We start from the raw sequence: 26,562 nt of genomic DNA, 5'->3' as shown, positions 1-26,562 counted from the left end.
CTCAGAGAAGAAGAGAAGAGGTGGAGAAACTCAGGTAGGAAGAGCCCAAGGGATCTATTCCATCCCCATGGAAATACCCAGAAATAGCTGGATGATACTTTGAGTGGGGTCAACTTTCAAGCCACAATAATTTGTAGAGCAAAAGGAGTTGTAACTGTATTTGTTGTCACAGACCGATAAGGCAAGAGGCAGAGGGGTTATATGCATAACAGCTAAAAGCTCCCAGGAATTCAGGAGTACATTGAAATGAATTTGAGTTTTATTCATCATAACATCTATATTCATTTGGAAAGTAGTAGCACATGAAAATGCAGAACATGTTATTTACTCATACTAAGACTGGTGTGCAACTAGGTTTATGTACTTATGCTAATTTTATGTCCTCCTTTCCCCACCTCCCACCTCACTTGAGAGGCTCAAAGACTGGTACCATTTGGTATCAGCAAAGGTCCAAAGAAATGCACGTTGATCCTATTTAGAAAGGAAACTGCTGGTGAGTGTGAGATTTAGCTAAATAAGTAAAATGCTAGCCCTCAAAGGCTTCAGAATCTGGCCCCTGCTACATGTTTAGCCTCATCTTACACCAGTGTCCATATTGCTTTTCCTGCTCTTGCTCTACGGGTCTGCTCTGTGTTCTTAGGAACCACCATTCTCTCTCATTCCTCAGGGTCTTGCAAGTGCTATTTCCTCTACTTGGAATACTGCCTTCCCCACCCATACACCCCCACCTGTGCCTAATATACTTCTAGATATCCTGCAGATCAGACAGTTCTGTTTTAGATCTCAGTGGCCTTGCAGGATAGTAGGAAAGGCTCTGATCTATAAGTTGAAAGAACTCATTTCTGGTCCTAGATCAGCTTCCATCTAGCTGTGTACTTTTGGGTTACTTTACCTTCTCTGAAAATTAACTTATTAAGAAAAACAGAACTAAAAATATCAAGTGTACCCAATCCAAAGAGTAGTAAGAGAATTATACAAGACAATAGGAAGGGCTTTGAGTAGTATAAGGCACTATATTTGGAAACCTCCACACAGGCCTTTCTGTCGCTCAACCTAGAGCTTCCCTGTCAGTCTATTCTTCACATTCTCTTTTCCTCTTTACTGTAGTTACCAGAAATCCAACTTGCTTTCCTATCCTGCAATAATTTTCATCACTCACTCAATCCCTTGAAATCATGTTGCTCAAGACTGGCTGTTCTCCCTACCCACAATAATATTTGATGACCCAAAGCACACATGTTGTTTGACTGCTAATTACCACCAGGAAACAAAACTAGCAAACTTGGTGTCATTAATCCCAGAGCTTTGGAAATATTTTATACTTCTCTTCTTCATGTTTTACTTTTCAAAATAACTGACACACCCTTGGACTTCTGCCTTCTAGCTTTCTTCTCAAATATGAAACTCAACAAAACTTCCTTTTCCTTCTGACTCTGATGTTACCCAAATCCCTGAGAACTCTTCCACAGGAATGCTCCTCTTTCTAGACTAAGAATGTCACCCACTAAGAAAGGTCGTCTCCTTGTCTTAGGTACAGTTTGTAATTTGGAAGCCTCCAGCTTAGGTGACTCCATGGAGTCTCAGCCCATACAAAACTGACCTGAAAGAAGAGAGAAAATACATGGCCCTAGTGCTGCCATTCCCCATGCCAATACACACACACACACACACACACACACACACAAACACACACACACACACACACACACACACACACACACACTGCCAAATGAACATAGTGCTCTTTCCAGCTGATTCCAACTCAACCTCAGAGTTCTATTCAATCCAACCCTTCAGCCAGCTTCATCAATCAAGAGCTGGCAAGTAAGATAAAGCCAATTAGTTGCAAATACCATTGAGGTAGAACCTTTCTCTAAAAGTTCACTCTTAAAAGGACTAGGGTAACCTTTTACATAAACGTTGTGCCAGAATTGGAAAGTGCCCACAACCCTGTAATTTACATGTACTCTGGCTCCCTGCAGTGATACTCAGTTCAGGTTGTAGACTGCTTTAAGAAACTATTCATTAAATGGAACAATTCTCTTCTGCGTAAAAATTTACAGGCTGGAATGGTCCTTATGAGGTGATTTGGTCCTTCCTCTGAAGCAGTTGCATACTTTATTTTCTGCAATTGCTATTTAGGTGCTAGAAACCAAGACTTTTGTTTCCAACTTCTTCCTTGTTGGTTGAACCAGATTTCATTTGGGTATTTATAGGGTTTTCTTTGCTCTATTTGGGTAGCATGCCCATTTTGACTGGTTGGTCCATGCTCCATCCATTGTTCAGTATTTTGAAGATCATTCTCTAGTTGTTCATCCTCCATACAGCTATGTGCTCAAGGGAAGGTGCTCCTTCTCATTGCCAAAAGTGAATGGCAATTTGTCCAAGCCAAAGTGACCTCATTCCCCTTGCCAGTGATTGGCTTATGACTCTGTCTTCTGCATACAGCATATAGCTCCATCTTGGCCAATGATATGGGAGGGGAAGTCTAGTGAGAAAACTTCTCAAGTAAATGTCTTTCATCTTAAAAGAGAGACGCAAGGGACTTCACAATAAAGTTGGCAGATCAGATTAAATGATTAAATACATGTATTTACCACTGGTTCCTCTCAAAACACCACTAAAATAATAGTATTATTTCCTTTAAGGCATAAATTTGTAATAATGAGGAAAATAGGAGGGGAGAGAAGACCAAGAAAATTTTACAAAGTAGGAAGCATACAGACAAGTAGAACTGACTTGCAGACCCAAGAAAGCTGAATGAGCTGAATGTAAGCCCTCCGTGGAGAAAGCTGAAAAGTGACTCAATTTCACAAGAATGCACCAAAGTCAGCCAAAATGTTGAGTACAGCACATAGGAAAGATAGAACGGAACTGTATCCCTGATGACATCACTGAGACAGCCTAAAACCGTGCTGGTCTCCACACTTCATGTTATGTGAGATAATAAATGTCCCTAGTTTACACTGCTTTCAGATGACTATTTTTATTTCTTGCAGCCCAAATCATCTAACTGACACAGACTCTCAAGTTCTTTAAGAAAAAATGGGAATAGGGTGCATGGCATGAGGTCTGGGAAGACACAAATTAAAGCAGTTCTCTCATTAGTCACATGAGCACTCTTGCTCATTTTTCTCTCTCCTGCGTCTATCCAACCTCCGCTTTCTAGTCATAATTTCCTCTGCTTGTTAATATTACCTGCTACTTTTTTCATTTTTATTTTTAATTTTTGTGGGTACATATTAGGTTTATGGGGTATATAATGCATATATTTATGGGGTACATGAGATACTTTGATATGGGCATGCAATGCGTAATAATCACATCATGGAAAATGGAGTACCCATCCCCTCAACTATTTATCCATTGTGTTACAAACAATCAGTTATACTCTTTTAGTTATTTATAAATGTACAATTAAATTATTGACTATAGTCACCCTGTTGTGTTATCAAATAGTAAGTAGGTCTTATGTCTTATTGTTTTTATTTTGTATGTGTGTGTGTGTCCCTGCTACTTTTCTAAGCAAATGGCTAGAGACAACTCCCCTCTATTTCATGGCTTCCCTTCAACTTCAGCTCCCATTGTTAAAATACATTTTCTCTAGAGTAATTTACTGAAAAAGTAAACAGGATAGGTGCGGTTCATTCTTTAATGTCAGGCTACATGGTGTCTCTGAACAGTTTTCTAATTGGTTTCCCTTCATTACAATTCCCATCCCTGGTCCAATCAGCACACGTTGTGGGGGAAAGAAAGGTGTATCAGGGTTGTGGTGATATAAAACTACTTCCCTAGACTCACCCACTGTGGGTAGGAAGGCGCCATTTCTTTTTAGAATAGGCTGTCGAACAGACTGACTTAACCTCAAAGAACTGGTTACCTTATTGAAACATCGAAAAAAGGAAGAATATACAAACTTCTTTAATGGCCCATTCCTTCTATGTTAACCTCACAGCAAAGGCATTTTAAAGCCTAAACCACAACTTCTTGCTACAACAATTTTCTCTTGTGGCCTCACTGAAAATGAGATACAGCAACTTCCTACAACTTCATAGTATTCATTCTGGAAATATTATACCCTTGGGTAATCTCATCTCCAGGCAAAATAATTCCATTTCCTTACACTATCATTTTAAGGACTAAGGAAGAAAATATCTCACTTATCACATTTATACAACTTATCTCCACAGAATGAATGCATAGATTAGTTTTTGTTCAACAGTAATGAAAGGCACTATGCAAATACCAAGGGCAATATTTTAAGTTATGGCATTTTTATTCACAGAGTATGTATTGAATATAATTTAAGGATGCAAAATCTTTTGTCCTTGCATTGATCATAAAATACAAGGTCATTTCCTGTGGGGGGGCCAGAAATTTATGATGGATGATAGAATAATGTATTAGTATACATACAGATATACAGTACATTATAGAGAAATATGCCTGGATAGAATTAATGTGCCTTTAAGTGTGCATAAACTTTACAGTAGCTTAATGCATATGTATCCATTTCTAGATAAAGCTAATGTGCCATTTGTATACATATGTACACACACATACACACACAGAGATTTAAGTGTGTATGTATGTGTGTACATATGCTGAGAGAGAAAAAGAAAGAATGTGGCATATCTTTACAGACATAAAGACTTAATGTATACTACAGACACATTCGCATTATAATGTATCTTTAATACATTTTTGGGGGGGGGGGACAGGGTCTCACTCTGTTGCCTAGGCTGGAGTGCAGTGGCATGATCATAGCTCACTGTAGCCTCGACTTCCAGGCTCAAGCAATCATCTCACCTCCAAATAGCTGGGACTATAGGCATGCACCACTATGCCAGGCTAATTTTTGTATTTTTTGTAGAGACAGGGTTTCACCATGTTGCCCAGACTGGTCTTAAACTCCTCAAGTGTTCCACCTGTCTCACCCTCCTAAAGTGGTAGGACTACAGGCATGAGCCACCACTATTGGCCTTTTAATACATATTTTAATGTGCCTTTAATTCTAACCCTATGGCAGCCCAGCAAAAACATAAAATTGGCCTAGCAAGTTAGGCTTCTTCAAGTATAGGAATTTTCTCATTAGTAGCCTGTATGTTCAGTCTATGGTCAGTAAAAGCTCATGTTTCTTGAGTACTTACCAAATGCTAGAAATGGTGCTACAGGATTTTCATTTCATTTAAGGATGAACCAAGGAAGATAGTCTCTATACAAACATGGTCAAATCTTCTTATATGTTCTTCTCACATTTTGTCTTTCCTCACCATTCAAGCTGCCATCATCCCAGGCAGACCTGGTCACCTTACACCTGGGCTTGGCAATTGCTTTGTTCTTCTATCTTCTTTTCTCCAGCACTTGCCTCTGCCACTTCTTCCTTTTCTACAATAAATGCTTTATGGGATCTCCTTCCATCAGCCTGTGAGTTTTGAGAGGCAGAAATTATCTTCCTCCCTACAGTTCTCCCCAGTTTCATCACAAGAGACAGCGTTGGTGGGAGGCCCAGAGGGAAATCACTGCGAGAACATTACCTGGGCAAACTAAATTCTACCTTTCCCACTCCGTGTAGTCTTGGATAAACTGTGGCAAGCTTCATCAACTGGGAAATGGCACAGGTAAGCAGATGACCTCTTAACTTTATATGTCAACTTAACTGGGGTAAGAGACGCCCAGATAGCTGGCAACACATTATTTATGGGTGTATCTCTGAGGGTGTTTCCAGAAGAGATTAGCATCTGAATTGGTAGACTAGGTAAAGAAGATCACACTCACCTACGTGGGTGGGCATTATCCGTTCCATTGAGGGCCCACATAAAACAAAAAGGCAGAATCAGGACAAATTATCTCTTTCTTTAGCTGGGACATCCATCTTCTCCTGCCCTTGGACAGCTCCTTGTTCTCAGGGCTTCAGACTCTAGGACTGACTAACATCAGCCACCACCCCAACCACCCACCCTAGTTCTCAGGCCTTTGGACTTAGACTGGGAGTTACATCATCGGTTCTTTGGTTCTTAGGCCTCTGTACTTAAAACTGAATTATACCACTGGCTTTTATTGGTTCTCTAGTCAGCCCTCTGTATCTGTGGGTTCCAAATCTGTAGATTCAACCAATTGCAAACCAAAAATATTCAGAAAAAAATGGATGGTTGCATCTGTACTGAACATATACAGACTTTTGTCACATCATTATTCCCTAAGCAATACAGTATTAGATATTGTCAGTAATCTAGAGATGACTTAAAGTATATGGGAGGATTGTGTGGGTTATATGCAGATTCTACATAATTTCACATAAAGGACTTGAGCATCTTCAGATTTTGGTATCCACTAGAGGGTCCTGAAACCAATACCCCACAGATACCAAGGGATGACTACACACACATACATACACACACACACACACACACACACCACCACCACCACCACATAGTACATATTGGTTCTGTTTCTCTGGAGAACGTTGGCTAATACAGATTTTGGTATTGAGATTGGCTCTGGAGAAACAGATTTTCAAAAGTGAGGGTTTTTTAAAAAAAATTCATTCTGCAGTTTCTGAAATTGGCTTTCTAATCTGACACAGTTTAAAGATGATAATGATTCCTTTTCCAGTAGTAAAGAGGCAAACAGTTCATGGCACAAACTGTAGATATATACAAAATATGGATATTCCTAATCAAACACTTCTAAGATGCAAGGAGCTTAGTAACTCTGTATATATTAGCTTTGAACACTTTTGGAAAACTAAGGAATATGACACTGAATCACTGGAAAAAGTAGTTTACCAAAAAAAAAAAAAAAATGAGCTAAGGGATTCAAATTCCCATCTCAAGTGCTACATAAATGACCTAAGAGCTTATAGGTGTGCCCTGAGGGACAGCATTATCTCCTGCAGTGCAGGGCTGAAATTGCTGAAAATCAAATGTAGGATCTCATCCTGTAATTGGCTGAATTACAACACAAGTGAAACTCTCAGCCTCACAAGGTATATACTGTAAAGTGAGGACACTGTGAAAAAATGGGATCTTGCAAGTTGGGATGGGGGTATGTGGGAAGACTCTAAAGAAGCTGGGGACACTCAGTCCCTAAACTGTGATTATCTATTTTGGCAGTGAAAGAAGTCTCCCCCCACTCAGTAGAGCTTAGATCCCACCCCCAGAGTAGTTGGTCTCCCTAATCCCAGCAAAAGTGGCATCCCTAATACCAGCAGAAATGACCCTCTACTCCCAGTGTCAACAGCATCCCCACCTCCAGTAGGAGCCATCTCCTCATTCACATTGGTCTGAGTCATTTACCTCCATCTGAAGGGATTAGCCCTGCATTGCCTGAAGAATGGCCTCCTCTGAGGCAGCTGCCATGCAAGACACTGCTGATTCTCCACAAGAGCTACCTCCAACACTCCTCTTTTCTTCTAGACAAATAACTAGACTCAAGACCCTAGCAGGCCCTTAAAGGGGAAGTACAAAGTGTGGCCCATGAGGAGGCATGCTATATTCCAAAAGAACTACCTAACCTTTCTAATTTATACAAGCAGAAATCTAGGAAACATGTCTGGGAATTGATATTAAGGGTGTGGGATAATGAAGGAAGGAACATAATGTTGGATCAGGTCAAATTTATTGATGTGGGCCCACTAAGCAGAGATTCTGCATTTAATATTACAGTTTGGGACTTAAGGCTCTAATAATGTGGTTGATTGGTTGGCTGAAACACAATCAAAAGATGGCCCATTGTAAGCAAATTGGAAATGTCGGCTCTCCCTAGGTTTAATATAGAGGAAGGGATTCACAGGCTTAGGGAGATTAGAAAGAGTGGATTTATAATTTATGATATATTCCCCAACACTGAGAAGATCTAGAAGACACACTTTTATCAATACTTTAAGAAATAAATTACTAAAGGAAGCCCCAGTATTCTTGAAGAACTCTGTGATTACTCTTTGTAGGCCAGACCTTATAGTGGGAACCACGGCCACTTAATTGGAAAATCTAAATGCAATGGGAGTAATTGGATCCAGAGTGGTGAGGCCAAGTGGCAGCATTCCACTGCCAAAGGCGAGGTGGGCGTAGTTACTGTGTTGGGTGGCAGAGTCAAAGCAGCAATTAGAATAGTCTGACTCACACAGATCTGTGGCGTGGGCTAGTTAATCATGGTGTTCCTAGAAGTGAAATAGATAGAAAGCCTATTAAATTTTTACTTGATCTGTATAAACAGAAAAGTTCCAGGTCAAATGAACCAAAGTTTAAACTGAATCATAAAATTAGAGAGTCAGAGCCCCTCAATCAATTTTCAGATTTGAGCCTGTTTACAGACCCAGAAGCCCTCAAATGAAAATTTATACTGTGAATCTTTCTCCCAGCTTTCTCCGAAAGGACCTACAGAATTTTAGCAGGGTGACTGTGCACCAGGGTAAAACATATAATCAGACCTCTGGGGGACTACTGAACACTAGATTTGAACTGACACTGATTCCAGGAAACCCAAAATGTCACTGTAGCCTCTCATTCAGAGGAGGGGCTTATATAGGTCAGGTGATCAATGGAAGTTTTAGCTCAAGTTCATCTCACAATAGGTGTCAGAATCCATCCTGTAGTTATTTCCCAGTTCCAGAAGAAATAATTGGAATGACATACTTAGCCACTGGCAGAATCTCCACATTGGTTCCTTAACTTGTGGACTGGGGGCTATGATGAAGAAGGCCAAGGAGAAGCAGTTCCTAGAATTGCTTCCACCTCAAAAAATAGTAAATAAAAAGCAATACTGCATTCCTGGAGGGACTGCAGAGATTAGTGCTACCATTAAGGACTTGAAAGATGCAGGGGTGGCGATTCCCATCACATTCCCATTCAACACTCCTGTTTGGTCTATGCAGAAGACAGATGGAGCTTGGAGAATAACAGTGGATTATGGTAAGCTTAACCAAGTGGTGACTACAATTGCAGCTGCTGTACTAGATTTAGTTTCATTGCTTGAGCAAAGTAACACACCCGTTGGTACCTGGTATGTAGCTATCATCTGGCAGATGCCCCCTTCTCCATTTCTGTCAATAAGGCCCACCAGAAGCAGTTTTCTTTCAGCTGGCAAGGCCAGCAACACACCTTCATTTTCCTTCCTCAGGGTTATATTAACTCTCCAGTTATATGTCATAATTTAGACAATGTCAAGCACACAGGGATCTTGATCACCTTCCCCTTCCACAAGACATCATACTGGTTCATTACATTGATGACATTATGCTGATTGGACCTAGTGAGCAAAAAGTAGCAACTGCTTTAGATTTGATTGGTAATCATTTACATGTTACAGGGTGGGAAATAAATCCAATTAAAGTTTAGGTGTGATCTATCTACCTCAGTTAAATTTCTAGGGGTCTATGGTGTGGGCATATTGAAATAGCCCTTCCAAGGAGAAGGCTAAGTTGTTGCACCTGGCCTCTAACCAAAAAAAAAAAAGGCACAATGGCTAGCAGGCCTATGTGGATTTTGGAGGCAATGCATTTCTTATTTAAGCATGTTATTCTGGCCCATTTACCAACTGACTCAAAAAAACTACTAGTTTTGAGTAGGTCCCAGAACAGGAAAAGGCTCTGCAACAGATCCAGGAGACTACGTAAGCTGCTCTGCCACTTAGGCCATATGATCCAGCAGATCCAATGGTACTTGAGGTGTCAATGGCAGACAGGGATGCTGTTTAGATCCTTTGGCAAGCTCCCATAGGTGAATTGCAGTTTAAGGCTTCAGGATTTTAGAGCAAAGCTATGCCATCATCTGCAGGTAATGATTCTTCTTTTGAGAGACAGCTCTGGGCCTGCTACTGGGCTTTAGTAGAAACTGAATACTTGACCAGGAGTCAACAAGTTACTATGCAACCTGAGCTGCCTATCATGAACTGGGTATTATCTGACCCATCAAATCATAAAATTGGGCATGCACAGCAACACTCTATCATCAAATGGAAGTGGTATATATGTAATTGGGCCCAAGCAAGCCCTGAAGACACAAAGAAGTCACATCAAGTGATCCATGGTCCTCATTCCTGCTACTGCCTTCTCTTCTTCCAGCTCCATGGGGAGTTCCCTACAGTCAGTTGACAGAGGAAGTGAAGACTTGGCTATGGTTTACAGATGGTTCTGTGTGATATACAGGCACTACCCAAGAGTGGACAGCTGTAGCACTATAACATCTCTCTGGGACATCTCTGAAACGCAGTGTTGAAGGGATATTCTCCCAGTGGGCAGAATTTCAGGCAGTGCACTTGGTTGTGCACTTTGCTTAAAAGGAAAAATGTCCAGACATGTGATTATATACTGATTCAAGAACTATAGTCAATGGTTTGGCTGGATGGTCAGGAACTTGGAAGGTACATAATTAGAAAATTGGTGACAAGAAATTTGGGGAAGAGATATATGGATAGATCTCTTTGAGCAAAAAATATGAAGATATTTGTAGCCCACAAGAATGCTCACCAAAAGGTGACTTCGGCCAAAGGGTATTTTAATAGTCAAGTGAATAGGACGACCTGTTCTGTGGATACTAATCAGCCTCTTTCCCTAGCTACTCCTGTCATCACGCAGTGGGCTCATGAACAAAGTGGCCATGGTGGCAGGGATGGAGGTCATGAATGAACTTAGCAACATGGACTTCCACTCACCTAGGCTAACCTTGTTATGGCCAGTGCTAAGTGCCTAATGTGTCAGCAGCAGGGACCAACACAGAGCCTCCAGTATGGCATCATTCTCCAGGGTGATTAGCCAGCTACCTGGTGGCAGATTCATTACACTGACCACTTCTACCATGGAAGGAGCAGCATTTTGTCCTTACTGGAATAGACAACAGTGCATATGGATTTTCCTTCCTTGCACACAAAACTACTGTCCATGGATTTACAAAATGCCTTATCCACCATCATGGTATTCTACCAGGCATTACTTCTGATCACAGCAAAAGAATTGCAGCAATGGGCCCATACTCAGGGAATTCACTGGTGTTACCTTGTTCCCTACCATCCTGAAGCAGCTGTCTTGATAAAATGGTGGAATGGCCTTTTGAGACTCACGTTACAGCTCCAGCTAGGTGCAGTGCTTGGGCATGGTCCTCCATAAGGCTCTATATACTTTGAATCAGCAACCAGTATATGGTGCTGTTTCTCCCATAGCCAGAATCACAGGTCCAGGAATCAAGGGGTGAAAATGGTTGTGGCAACATTCACTATTACCCCTGGAGACACACTGGCAAAATTTTTGCTTCTTGTTTCCATGACTTTATGCTCTACTGGCCTAGAGGTCATAGTTCTAGAGGGAAGACTGCTTCCACCAGGAGATACAACAATGACTCCATTGAACTGGAAGTTAAGACTGCCACCCAACCATGTTGGGCTCCTAATGCCTCTATGTCAATAAGCAAAGAAGGGAGTTACAGTGTTGGCTGGGGTGATTGATCCAAACCACCAAAACTGAATTACTCCTAAACAATGGAGGTAAAGAAGAGTATGTGTGGAATACAGATTTCTTAAAGAGTTTCTGAGTATTGCCATGTCCTGTGATTAAGGTCAACAGGAACTACAACAACCCAGTCCAGGCAAAACTATGAATGGCCCAGACCCTTCAAGAATAAAGGTTTGGGTCACCTTTATCCTGTGGTAAAGAACCACAACCAGCTGAGGTGCTTGCTGAAAGCAATGAGAATACAGAATGGTAGTAGAAGAAGGTCCTTATAAATATCAGCTACAACCATGTAACCAGTTACAGAAATGAGAACTGTAATTGTCCTGCATATATTCTCCTTCTGTTATAAATATATTTGTGCATGTGTGTATGTGTAAAGAAAACATCTTTGTATTCTTTCCTATTCCCTTATCATAGTAACAAAAGATATATTGACTTTACATCCATATTTAAATGGTGTTAATTTTACATCATAGTATTTAAGTTACAGGATTCCAGGAGAAGAGTAAACATCACTCAAGAATTTTACCTCCTCTTTGAGGGAAGGGATTAGTGTGTTTTTGGTTGTACACAGGTTAGTTGTATGATGTTACATGGGATTTTGACCTTGTTATTGTATTTACTTGGAGATTAAGTATGGTTTAAAGAGATATGCATAAGTGAGGACTTGACAAGGGGTTAGTGAACTTGTGATGATTAATTTTATGTGTTAACTTGATTGGGCTAAAGGATGCCAAGATAGTTGGTAAAACATTATTTCTGGGTGTGTCTGTGAGAGTGTTTCCAGAAGAGATTAGCATTTGAATTGATAGGGTAAGAATAATCACTTTCACTAATTCTTACCTCACAGGATAAGAATAATCACCCCCATTAAGGTTCCCAATCTGTTGAGGGCCCAAATAGAACTAAAAGGTGGAGAAAGGAAGAATTTGCCCTCTTCTTGAGCTGGGATATCCATTTTCTCCTGCCCTTCGACATCAGAGCGCCTGGTTCTCAGGTCTTCAGACTCCAGGACTAGCATCAGCCACCTCATCCTGGTTCTCAGGCCTTTGGACATGGACCAAACTACACCACTGGCATTTCTGGTTCTCCAGTTTGCAAAGAAACAATCATGGATCTTCTGGGCCTCCAGTTAGTTCTGGTTCTCTGGAGAATCCTGACTAATACAATCACCAAGGCTCATCTTCAGCCATCGATTTTTCCCTTTCCGAAGTTCAACCAGTCTCCACTATTAGAGATGACAGTGATGTGGGAGGTGAGGCTTCAGAATGACTCCTCCAGCTGTCACCAGAGGCCCAGCTCCTTCTAGGTGCATCTTTCCCTTGGAGAGAGGTGTCATAGGGGCTTTCTGGTTCAGTTCAGTTTGGGAACAAACCTATCAAGACACACAAAACAACTAGGAAATATACTCAAGGAATGAGACTTTTTTTTTTCCTTTTAGTCCATAAAGTTACTAGGATCAACCACACCTCACCTACTCTTTCACAAGGGATAATGATATATCTTCAAACAGTGTAGTGTTGAATTCATCTCATCTTTAGCTTCTTGGTTGATCTGAACTCCCATCAACTTGAAGGAGAAGTGAGTCTGCTCACTTTTGTGGTTTACATCGAATGCCCAATTAATTAATATTATTGTGTTCTCCAGGTTTAACAACAAATGTTGAAAGACACTTTTTTTGGAAAATGTAAATGTTATTCCACCATGTCACAACAGTCCAGTTCTTCCACATGATACTTAAATTAAACATTTTAAAACAGAATATATAAATTTGCCAGCCCACCTCCTTGCCTATTTCACCTATTCTTTAATTACAGAGATTGATTTAACTTCAGGAGATGGAGGTTTGAAAGGAGGGAAAAAAACGTACTGCACAGCTCATAGCAGCTGTTCCTCATTATAACACATTAAGGAAGAAAGCAGCCTATTAGTTCAGAACAACTGCAAAAACCAATCACAGAGCATAAAATTTCATCTTCCTCTACCTTTGTCAAATTAAGCCAGTTGTTCCAGACTCCACTTCCTAAATCAAAGTCATACATTGAAGAAGGATTTACCTATGGTTACTTTCACACAAAAATCAAGAGTGTTTTTATAAGCCTATTTTATTTATGGAATCTATTCACACAGGTAGCATATGCAAAATGGTGTCAGTTACTTTAAACATATGAAGTGGGCAGCTCCACAGAGTAGTATTTTAATATAAATCTTTAGAGTTCTATAACTGCTTTTAATTTAATAGCATTGTTCTCTTTATAAAAATAATTCATGCTTAGTATAGAAAATCTGAAAAATAATATGAGGCCTAAGGAAGAGTATAAAAATCATCACATTTCTCATGCTATTTCTTTATAATGCATATCACTATTTTGGAATATATTCATTTGGTCTTTTTTCTATTCAAATGGGTTTTTTTCAAAGAAGTATATCTCACCATACTTGAATAATATCTTTCTTTTCTCTTTATGAATTGCATGCATGTTATATGCATTAAATTCTTCTCTTACATTATTTTTAATGGCTAGAAAGTAGACCTCTAAATGGATGTACCATGCTTGAAAGAAAAATCTCTTCTTATTGCACATTTATAATGCGTCTGATTCTTATTATTAAAAGTATTATTGTAATGACTCAAGACTGATACATTTTTGCATGCATCTATGACCATTTCCTCCTGCTCTATTTCCCAGGATGGATATGCTGGGTCAGAGTTTACAAAGTTTTAATACTCCCAAAGTTATTCACAGAAGATTCATTAAGTCAAGAATTTTGTTATAAGAGCTAAAAATGTTGTGCCAACTTGAATTTTATTTTTATTATTATTTTTTGAGATGGAGTCTCACTCTGTCACCCAGGCTGGAGTGCAGTGGTAGGATCTCAGCTCACTGCAACCTCTGCTTCCCAGGTTCAGGCTATTCCCATGCCTCAGTCTCTGAAGTAGCTGGGATTACAGGCATGCGTCACCACGCCTGGCTGATTTTTGTATTTTTAGTAGAGATGGTGTTTTACCATGTTGGCCAGGCTGGTCTCGAACTCCAGACCTAAAGTGATCTGCCCACCTCGGCCTCCCAAAGTGCTGGGATTACAGGCATGAGCCACCCTGCCCGGCCTGGTTTTTTAAAATCTTAAATTTTTATAGTGTAAACTGAAGACAATTACTTCTAGAGAGTCTAACTTAAATGCTCTGGAATGAGACCCAGGCCAGGCACAGACTTTTTTTGTTTTTGTTTTTGTTTGTTTGTTGGTTTTAAATTTACAGGTGATTTTGCATGCAGCCAGGGTTTAAGACCACTGGGGCTCCTTAGTGAGTTTTCTGGTCTACCCTGGAATTTTACTTCCAGGGAAGAGGTAACTGAATTACAAGCCCATAAAAATTTTTTTTTAATGACTGGAGCAGAAATTTTTCTGAGAGGTGCAACTGTGAGTCCTCATAAATGAATTTTATAGAATATCTTTTGCCCATATGTATCTGTGTATAGGCATAAATATACTAAATATCTAAGTTGCAGCAATGATTGATGAAAGGAATATAAACAGCACCCCCTGTGCCATTGCCTCTTTACTTTGGAATCCAAGAGTAAATCTACAATAAACAAACAAGTTAGACATTTTTTCACCTATGTTTTCATCTTTATTTTAAAATAACTTTTTAAAGGAATGGATAAAATAAGAAGCATTGGAAACATGGTATCCAGCAGCATAAATTCCCAGGGGCAGGAAGATGTGATTCTACTACTTCCTCTTTCTAAGCTTCAGTAATCTCTCAGAACATTATAATCCCCTCATCCTCCTAAAGAAACCTGATCAGCAGTTTGCTCATGCTGCTCTCTGTTTCCAGGTCCCTTTTGCAACAGCAACTGCCATCTCCTCTCCTCACACAGACACAGTCAGCTGTGTACATTGATGCCACTTGACAAATAATGCCTCCACTCCCACCCACCAGCCCCCTGGTGTAGTGTGCCTATCCATTTATATCTTTAGTAGTGCTTCATCATTTATCCCATTTGAGCTCAGGCTTTGCATTCAACTCTAAATATCTCTGCAATTCCCATCGAGGGGCCTAGTCATGCCAGCTGAAGCCACACAAAGATCAATTTACAAAAGACAGGAACTATTTCTGTCTGAAAATCTTGGCTTGCCGTGTCTTTGGTCATTTCCTAAAGAATAGAACCACATTTCTAATTAATCATAAAATTAAAATCTAATATGAAGTATTTTGTTTAATAAGTCTGGCACTGCACTAGGTATATTGTATATCTTTTGTACTCACAAGGAACCCATTTTACAGAGGGGGAAACTGAGTCTTAAAGAGGTCAAGATACTTTTTTTAAGGTTACACACCCCATAAGTAACTGAATGAACTCAAGCAGACATCCAACCACCGAACCTGAGCATGAACATGTTTATTCACTGTGCTTCTAAACTTAGTCTTGCTTTAAAGGCCATCCACTCTTCCTCTCCAATTTATCTTGGAGGCAAACTCCAGCCATATTGTCCTATTCCATGTTCCCTCAAAACACTAACTGGAATTATGGTAAAGAAACTGCCTGTCTCATTAGAGCAAACCAAGAATCCTTTAGAGTTTCAGCAAAGAATTCTAGAAGAATAATCCCCAGGTAGGGAGACAGTCAAATATCTGTTAATATGTACCTATCTACCCCAATATTTTTCTGCCAAAGGTCTTGTTTTGTTTTCAAAAGGCAATCTATTTCCTAATACCTCTTCTTCCTTAACACAACCATTTGCAATCACACCCTCCGCACACTGAATTTGTTGCCAGCTACTGCCTAGGTAGGTACTTTCTCTTTTCTTATAAATATCTGATTCAAGGCCAGGTGCGGTGGCTCACGCCCGTAATCCCAACACTTTGGGAAGCTGAGGTGGGCAGATCACTTGAGGTCAGGAGTTCGAGACCAGCCTCGCCAACATGGTGAAACTCAGTCTCTACTATAAATACAAAAACTAGCTGGGCATGGTGGCGCACGCCTGTAATCCCAGCTACTCAGGAGGCTGAGGCACGAGGATCACTTGAACCCGGGAAGCAGAGGTTTCAGTGAGCCGAGATCTTACCACTGCACTCCAGCCTGGGTGACAGAGCAAGACTCTGTCTCAAAAAAAAAAAAAAAATCTGATTCAACAAACTACATGAATACATTTAGAAATGGACTAGCCATGTAGTTATGAGTATCTTCTGCATGTGTACTATATTTGTGGTGGAGAGTAGCTTATGTAAAGGGAAAAATTGGGGAACTAGCAAAATATGGCAATGGGAGAGGAGGGAGGCAGATTAAGCATGTCCTTGGGCCAAGTTATTTCCTTCCTAAGTCTCAGCTTCTTTATCTTTAAAATGAGAAGGTTGGGTTAAATAAATTCAGTTCTTATTTCTTGTACACGTTTGTATACCTTTCACCATCTGCAACACTGTAGGTGCTCAGCTAGTGTTGAACTGACATTAATTTTGAGTACTACGAAAAAAAAAAAGATTATGTCTAAAGCTTAAGTCCAGGCCACTATTACTTGGCTTTAAGTTTTGCCAGAAATGCAAAATTTCACTAAAATTCTTACTTAGCTTGGCCTAATGATTTGACATAAGAGCAATCTTCCCACCAAAACTTTATTCAAGAATCCAAATACAGGTAAGCCAAAGCTTTATGAGGGCACTTCCTTACCTCTCATGTATTTCTAAAGCTATGTCCCTAAGATTCTTGCCCCCACATCAACCCTAAAAGTGCTTTTGCAACATTACCAATGACCTTCTAGAGCAGGGGTCCCCAACCACTGGGACACTGACAGATACTGGTCCATGGCCTGTTAAAAATTGAGATGCACAGCATGAGGTGAGCAGTGGGCCAGCGAGCATTACTGCCTGAGCTCTGCCTCCTGTCAGATCAGCTGGGCATTAGATTCTCACAGGAGTGTGAACTCTATTGTGAAATGTGCATGTGGGAGATCTAGGTTGTCCACTCCTTCTGAGAATCTAAATAATGCCTGATGATCTGAGGTGGAAGAGTTTCATCCCCAAACCATCCCATCCCCTCACCTCCATGAAAAAATTATATTCCACAAAACCAGTCCTTGGTGCCAAAAAGGTTGAGAACTGCTCTTCTATTGGACAAACACACTGAGGACTTTTCAAACCTCATCTTACTCAACTTCTCCATGCCATTGGAGAGTGCTGCCTCTTCTTTCTCAACTTTCTTGGCCTCTGATATGTGTCCCCATCCAAATCTCATCTTGAATTATAGTTCCTATAATCCCCACGTCTGGTGGGAGGGGCCCGGTGGGAGGTAATTGAGTCATAGGGGCAGCTTCTCCATGGTATTCTCCTGAAAGTAAGTTCTCAGGAGATCTGATGGTTTTATAAGGGTATCCCCCATTGCTTGGCTCTCATTCTTCTCCTTCCTGCTACCATGTGAAGAAGGATGTGTTTGCTTCCTTTTCTGCTATGATTGTAAGTTTCCACAGGCCTCCCCAGCCCTGTGGAACTGTGAGTCAATTAAACCTCTTTCCTTTATAATTTACCCAGTCTCGGGTAGTTCTTCATAGCAGTGTGAGAATGAACTATTACAGCCTCCATGGCCTTTTTCTTTTCTTCAATGCCCTGTTTCTCCTCCTACACTCATGAGTTCCTTTATGAGTTCCTTTTCTCATTTTCCCTCAAATATTAGTATCCTTGAGTTCTATTCTCAGTTTTTTTCTTCGACCTATGTATTCTCTTTCATCTACATCTACATCTCTTACTTTCTAAATAAAATTCCCCACCCTTACTTGAATTTTAGATACATCTATAACAAATATCTCCACCAGAAATATTCCACATATACCTTAATGCATAAATCATCCCACAAAATCATTATATTTCACCCAAAAGTTTTTCCAACTTCATTAGTGTGTATAAGTATATAAACTAATAAACTTTCTTTCTCCCTCTTTCTCTCTCTGTCTCTCTGCTGGTGATAGATGAATACAGACAACCCAGGGAGCAAATGAAACCAAATTTTGGAAAGTCTGATTTTAAGATACAAATCAAGCTCTTCAGCACCAAAAGTTCAAGTAAATATTTTATTTTTAGATTACCATACAATGTAACTGATGTTTTTGTGTCCAATTTTAGAGTTTAACACATATATAGGTTTCTGTAACTACCTCCACAATAATGATACAGAAGAGTTCCATATAACCAAAAGATAAATTCTCTTGTTATCCCTTTTGTAGTCATATCCTCTCTCTATTCCTAATCCCTGGAAATGACTGATCTTTTCCCTATCATTACAGTTCTGTCTTTTAGAAAATGGCATATGAATGGAATTAATTATATGTATGCAGCCTCATGAAACTGGCTTCTTCCAACTACTATAATACCTTTCAGAATCATCCAAGTTGTTTTGTAAACAAATAGTTTGTTCCTTTTATTGCTGAGTAGTATTCCATTGGATAAATGTAACAGAGATTGTTTATACATTCACTTGTTGAAAGACATTTAGGTATTTCCATTTTGGGTGATTATGAATAGAGCTGTTATAAACATTCATGTACAGGTTTTTGTGTGAACATGTTTTCATTTATTTAAGGCAAGTACCTAGAAATGGGACTGCTGGGTCATATGGAAAGTGTTTGTTTAGTTTTACAAGAGACTGCCAAACTGTTATCCAGAGTGGCTGTTTTTCATTTTGCTACCAGCAATGTATACAAGTTCCAGTTGCTCCACATCCCTACCAGCCCTTGTCAATATTTTTTTATTTCAGCTATTCTAATAGATGTGCCATGGTACCTCATGGTGGTTTTAACTTTCATTTTCTGAATAGCAAATTAACATTTGTTAATTTGCTTATTTGCATTCCTTTTGCCCAAATTGTCATATTTTAGTTCCTTTGTCTTTCACATAACCTATTTTTATTTTCTACTTTTCAACAGTTTTATTGAACTATCACTGACATGAAAAAATAGCATATATTTAAGGTATACAACTTGATGTTTTGATATATGTATACATTACGAAATAATGACCACATTCCCCATAATGAACACATCTATTACCTCTACAGTTACTATTTGTGTATGTGTATAGTGAGGAGATTTAAGATCTATCTTCTTAGCAGATTGCAAGTATACAATACAGTATTTTTAACTATTGTCCCTATGCTATACGGTCTTTTCATATAAATTCCAGAATCAGCTTTATATACCTACAAAAAGTCCTGTTGGGATTTTGATTTGAATTGAGTTGAATCTATGAATCAATTTGATGAGAACTAAATCTTTACTATGTTGAGACTTCTAGTTGATGAACGCAGTACTTTCTTTAATGTGGGTAGTTTATTTTCTTATGGTTGGGTTATGAGAGTTTTTTTGTGTTCCAGATACAAGTCCTTTATTGGATATGTGATTTGCAAATATTTTATCCCAGTCTGTAGCCTCTCTTTTCATTCTTATACAGTGTCTTTGATAGAGCAAAAGTTTTCATTTTGTTGAAATCCAATACATAAATCTTTTCTTTCATGATTGTGCTCTTGGTATCATGTCTAATAACTCTTTGTCTAACTCTGGGCCAGTTTTTCTCCTAAATTTTTTCCTTTAAATTTTTATAATTTTGTATTTTACATGTAAATCTTTTAGTTAATTCTTATGTAAGATTTCAAATTAAGATGAAGGTTCATTTTTTTGCACATGATTGTCTGGCTGTTCCAACACCATTTGTTGAATGGCTATCATTCCTTTATGAAATAGCTTTTGCAACTTTCTGAAAAATAACTAGAATATATTTGTGTGGGTCTGTTTCTGGCTTCTCTGTTCCATTGATCTATGTCTATCCTTTTGCCAATATCACACTGAATTGATTGCTACAGCTTTATATTAAATCTTAAAATCTGATAGTGTGATTTCTCCAACTTTACTAGTCTGCTTCAAAATTGTTTTGGTTATTACAGTTCCCTTGACTTTCCATATAAATTTTAGAATCAGCTTGTCTGGATTTGTAAAAATACTCCTGAGGTTTGCTTGGAATTGCATTAAATCTATAGATCAATTTGGGCAGAGTTACATATTTTCTTTTCTTTCTTTTTTTTTTTTTTTGAGACTGAGTTTCGCTCTTGTTGTCCAGGCTGGAGTGAAATGGCACAGTCTCAGCTCACTGCAACCTCTGCCTCCCGGGTTCAAGTGATTCTCCTGCCTCAGCCTCCCTAGCTGGGATTACAGGCATGAGCCACCATGCCTGGCTAATTTTGTATTTTTAGTAGAGACAGGGTTTCTCTATGCTGGTCAGGGTGGTCTCGAACTCCCGAGCTCAGGTGATCCATCCGCCTCGGCCTCCCAAAGTGCTGGGATTACAGGCATGAGCCACTGTGCCCAGCTGAGTTACATTTTTTCTATGTTAATTCTTTCAATCCATAAAACTGTATATCTCTCCATTTATTTAGGTCTTTTTTGCTTTATTTCACTAAGTTTTTGTAATTTTCAGCATACAGACCCTGTTCATGCTTTGTTTCACTTATACCTATGTATTTCATTTTTTGGAGCTAATGTAAATTTTTAAAAAATGTTTAGTTGCCAATTATTCATTGCTAGTATAAAGAAATACATTTGATTCTTGTGTGTTGAACCTTGTACCCTGTAATCTCATTAAACTCACTTTTTAGTACTTGGAATTTGCTTATGAATTCCTTGAAATTTTTGGCATAGACAATCATATCATCTGAAAATCTGCATGCCTTTTATTTAATTTCCTAACTTCATTAACTGGATAGGGCACCCAGTAAAATGTTTGTTGAATGATGGGAGTAGATATCTGTATTAGTCTGTTCTCATGCTGCTAATAAAAACATACCCAAGACTGGGTAATTTATAAAGGAAAGAAGTTTAATTGACTCACGGTTCCGCAGGGCTGAGGAGGCCTCAGGAAACTTACAATCATGGCAAAAGGGGAAGCAAACACATCCTTCTTCATACAATGGCAGGAAGGAGAAGTGCTGAGCAAAAGGGAAAAAATCGCCATATAAAACCATCAGATCTCATGAGAACTCACTCCCTATCACAAGAACAACATGAGGGTAAACACCTCCATGATTAAATTACCTCCCACTGGGTCCCTCCCATGACACATGGGGATTATGGGAACTACAATTCAAGGTGAGATTTAGGTGGGCACACAGAGACAAAAAGTATCAATATCCTTGCCTTATTCCTAAATTGAGGGAAAAAGCATTCAGTCTTTCACCATTAAGTATAATGTTAGCTTTTCTGTATGCCTTTTATTAGGTTGAGAAAGTTTTTATTTCTAGTTTGCAGAGAGTCTTTATCATGAATGAATGTTGAATTTTGTCAAATACTTTTCCTGCAACAATTGATATGATCATGTGATTTTTCTTCTTTAGACTGTTAATATGGTGTACTACAATGAAAAATTTTCCAGTATTGAGCCAGTCTTATATTCCCCCTACAATCTCTACTTGGTCATGGTGTATTATTATTGTTTTTATATGTTTAAGAATTCAGCTGGTTAATATTTTACTGAAGATTTTTACATTTATGTTAATCAGGTATATTTGGTTGTGTTTAAAAGATTTTTTTTTCTTATGCGGTCTTTTGCATCGGGGTAATGCTGGCCTCATAAATTGAGAGTGTTCTCATCTCTTCTTATTTCTGGAAGAGATTGTATGGAATTGGTATTAATTTTCCACAAATAATTGGTAGAATTTGCCAGTGCAACCATCTGAGCTAGAAGGTTGCTTTTTTGGAAACTTTTAACTGAAAGTTCAGTTTCACTAATATAATTTTAATTTAATTTCATCTAGGTTTTCAAAACTATGTCTATAGAGTTGTTCTTAGTATTCCTTCATTATCTGTTTAGTGTTTATGGGATCTGTAATGATACCCCCTCTTTCATTCTTGATATTAATAATTTATGGCTTATCTCTTTTTTTGGTCAGTTTTGCTAATGTCATTAATGTCAAAAAATCAGCTTTTGTTTTTATTTATTTTTTTCTATTGTTTTTCTGGTTTTAATTTAATTGCTCTCTGCTCTTGTCTTTGTTATATTCTTCCATCTGCTTGTTTGGGTTTATTTTAGTTTTATTTTTCTAGTTGTTTAAAGTGAAAGGTTTGAGGACTTTCTTCTTTTCTCAGGTAACCATTTAATGTTATCAATTTTTTTAATTTTTGCAAAAAACTTTGTGTGGTAGAAAAAATACTCAGACCTGTGAGTTAAGGGTGCAACAGATTTACATTTGCATGTAAGATAAGATATTTGCGACATAATGAACCCATCAACTTATTTGAGAGACGGGGACAAAATGATCCCAAATGTGAAAGCTCTAGACAGCCTAGTGCAGAATTAATCACAGAGTGATAATAGGCAAGAGTTTTCAGAAAGCAAAGAACAGGCAACACATTCTCTGTACAGGGTGGGAAGCTCTTCCGCAAGGCTCTAGACCTCTTCTACTAAAAGGCATCTGATGGCCCTGTGTACACTAGCATTCTTTAGTCCTACCTGCTCCGACTTTCATGTTTCTTCTACTAGGAAATACTGATGAAGATTGTCGGTGTGTTGATGGTATACTTTTTACAATATACTCATTTGTGCCCAATGTGATTCACTCAATAAATGTTTTTTGTGGTTGCTATCATCTTTGTTTTTTAAAAAGTTATTATTTCTAATTATTATGGAAATATAGTAGTTGTACATACTCAATAAATAATAAATATTTCTGATGTCCTTGAGGCCACTAAATAATTATTTTAAGTCCCATATTTTAATGAATTTATAGTTCCCTTAGGTAGAAGCACAATATACACAAATGAGATCTATATTAATCTGTAACAGCTGTCACTTAATTTAAATATACTATGCACCAGACGTTGTATATGCTGGGTGTGTTACATACATTTAATCTTTACCACCTTTTTGCAAGGCATAAATAATAGGGAGGATAGTTTCGTAGAAAGAAAGCCAACCAACCAGAAAAAGCCCAGGACCAGATTCACAGCCAAATTCTACCAGATGTATGAAGAAGAACTGGTACCATTCCTACTGAAACTATTCCAAAAAATTGAGGAGGAGGGACTCCTCTCTAAGTGAAGTCAGTATCATCCTGATACCCAAACCTGGCAGAGACACAACTAAAAAGGAAAACTTCAGGCCAATATCCTCAGTGGAAATAGATGCAAAAATCCTCAACAAAATACTGGCAAAGCAAACCCAGCAACACATCAAAAAGCTAATCCACCACAATCAAGTAGGCTTTATCTCTGGGATGCAAGGTTGGTTCAACATATGCAAATCAATAAATGTGATCCACTATATAAACAGAACTAAAAACAGAAACCACATGATCGTCTCAATAAATACAGAAAAGGCTTTCAATAAAATTCAACATCTCTTCATGTTAAAATCCCTCAACAAATTAAGCATTGGAGGAACATACATAAAAATAGTAAGAGTCAGCTATGAAAAATCCAAGCCAATATCATACTGAATAGGCAAAAGCTGGAAGCAAACCCCCTGAAAATTTGAACAAGACAAGGATGCCCTCTCTCATCACTCCTATTCAACATAGTAGTGGAAGTCCTAACCAGAACAATCAGGCAACAGAAAGAAATAAAAGGAATCCAGGTCAGGCGCAGTGGCTCACAACTGTAATCCCAACACTTTGGGAGGCCGAGATGGGTGGATCACTTGAGGTCAGGAGCTCGAGACCAGCCTGGCCAACATGGTGAAACCCAATCCCTACTAAAAATTTACAAAATTAGCTGGGCCTAGTGGTACATGCCTGTAATCTCAGCTGCTTGGGAGGCTGAGGCAGGAGAATCGCTTGTAGCTGGGAGGTGGGGGTTACAGTGAGCCGAGATTGCACCACTGCACTTCAGCCTGGGCAACAAGAGTGAAACTCTTTTTAAAAAAAAAAAGAAAGAAAGAAGGCATCCAAATAGGAAGAGAGGAAGTCAAACTATTTCTGTTTGCAGACAATATGATTCTATACCTAGAAAACCTCATAGTCTCTGCCCAAAAGCTCCTAGATCTGATAAACAACTTCAGCAAAGTTTCAGGATACAAAATCAATGTACAAAAATCAGTAGCATTCCTATACACCAAGAACATCTAAACTGAGAGCCAAATGAAGAATGCAGTTCCATTCACAACAGGCATAAAAAGAATAAACACCTAGGAATACAGCTAACCAGGGAGGTGAAAGATCTCTACAAGGAGAACTACAAAACACTGCTCAAAGAAATGAGAGCTTATACAAATAAATGGAAAAACATTCCATGCTTATGGATAGGAAGAATCAATATCATAAAAATGGCCATGCTGCCCGAAGCAATTTATAGATTCAATGCTATTCTTATAAACTACCAATGACATTCTTCACAGAATGAGAAAAACTATTCTAAAATCCATATGGAACCAAAAAGGAGCCCAAATAACCAAAGCAATCCTAAGCAAAAAGAACAAAACAACAAGCATCACACTACGTAACTTCAAATTATACTACAAGCCTACAGTAACCAAAATAGCATGGTACTGGTACAAAAACAGACATATAGACAAATGGAATGGAATAGAGAGCCCATAAACTATGCCGCACACCTAGAACTATCTGATCTTTGACAAAATCAACAAAAACAAGTAATGGGGAAAGGACTCCCTATTCAGTAAATGGTGCTGTGATAACTGGCTAGTCACATGCAGAAGTTTGAAATTAGACCCCTTCCTTACACCATACACAAAAACTCAAGATGGATTAAAGACTTAAATGTACAACTCAAAACTATAAAAACCCTGGAAGATAACCTAGGCAACACCATTCTGGACATAGGAGCAGACAAAGATTTCATGATGAAAATGCCAAAAGCAATAACAATGAAAGCAAAAATTGACAAATGGAACCTAATTAAACTAAAAACTTTCTGCACAGCAAAAGAAACTATCAACAGAGTAAACAGACAACCTACAGAATGGGAGAAAATATTTACAAACTATGCATCTGACAATAAAGTCCAGAATCTATAAGGAACTCAAACAAATTTACAAGCAAAAAACAACCCCACAAACAAAAAGCCCACAGAGTGGGCAAAGAACATGAATAGACACTTTTCAAAAGAAGACATAAATGCAGTCAACAAGCACGTGAAAAAAGGCTCAACATCACTAATCATTAGAGAAATGCAATTCAAAACCACAGTGAGATACCATCTCACCCAGTCAGAATGGCTATGATTAAAAAGTCAAAAAATAACAGATGCTGACGAGGTTGTAAAGAAAAGGGAATGCTTACACACTGCCGGCGGGAATGTAAATTAGTTCAGCCATATGGAAAGCAGTTTGGCAATTTCTCAAAGAACTTAAAACAAAATTACCACTTGACCCAGCAAATCCCATTATTAATTATATACCTGAAGGAATGTAAATTGTTCTACCATAAAGACACATGCATGTATATGTTCATTGTGGCACTATTCACAATAGCAAAGACATGGAATAAACCTAAATGCCCAGCAATAGTAGAATGGATAAAGAAAACATGGTACATATATACCATGGAATACTATGTAGCCATAAAAAGAACAATATCATGTCTTTTATAGTGTAATATGGATGGAGCTGGAGGCCTTTGTCATAAGCAAACTAACACAAGAACAGAAAATCAAATAGCATGTTCTCACTTCTAAGTGGGAGCTAAACACTGAGTACATATAGACACAAAAAAGGCAACAACAGACACTGGGGCCTACTTGAGGGTAGAGAGTGGGAAGAGGGTAAGAATAAAAAACTACCTATTTGGTGCTATGCTTGATGACAAAATAATCTGCACACCAAATCCCTGTGACATGCAATTTACCTATATAACAAACCTGCACATGTACCCCTGAACCTAAAATAAAAGTGAAAAAAAAAGAATATGAATTTTGGAGTCAGAAACCAGTTTGAATCTCTGGTATCTCACTAGCTGCATGACTTAGGCCAGTTGTGTAAACTCTCTAAACTTTAGGTTTTATAATTTTAAAATGTGGATAAAAGCTGTTGTGAAGATTAAAAGCAATGATATATGAAAAAGGTCTGGTAGGGTAGGGAAACTAGGGATTTTGAAGTCTATACAGGAATACTTCACTTCAAACTCAGC

The 26,562-nt window shown here is 38.6% G+C and overlaps 1 long non-coding RNA gene across 2 annotated transcripts in view; it reads right to left on the bottom strand.

The window, feature by feature from the left end:
• Positions 1 to 26,562, bottom strand: part of LOC109028916 (uncharacterized) — a 176,651-nt gene that overhangs the window by 121,918 nt on the left and 28,171 nt on the right. For both annotated transcript variants that reach the window (XR_002007924.4, XR_002007923.4), the window contains exon 2: positions 21,315 to 21,411. This is a non-coding gene — a long non-coding RNA (uncharacterized lncRNA). The remainder of the gene's footprint in view (positions 1 to 21,314; positions 21,412 to 26,562) is intronic.

Source organism: Gorilla gorilla, chromosome 9 (assembly GCF_029281585.2).
Source record: "Gorilla gorilla gorilla isolate KB3781 chromosome 9, NHGRI_mGorGor1-v2.1_pri, whole genome shotgun sequence".
Lineage (NCBI taxonomy): Eukaryota > Metazoa > Chordata > Mammalia > Primates > Hominidae > Gorilla > Gorilla gorilla.
The sequence above is the reverse complement of the archived record's forward strand: the minus strand, read 5'-3'. Positions and strand labels throughout refer to the sequence as shown.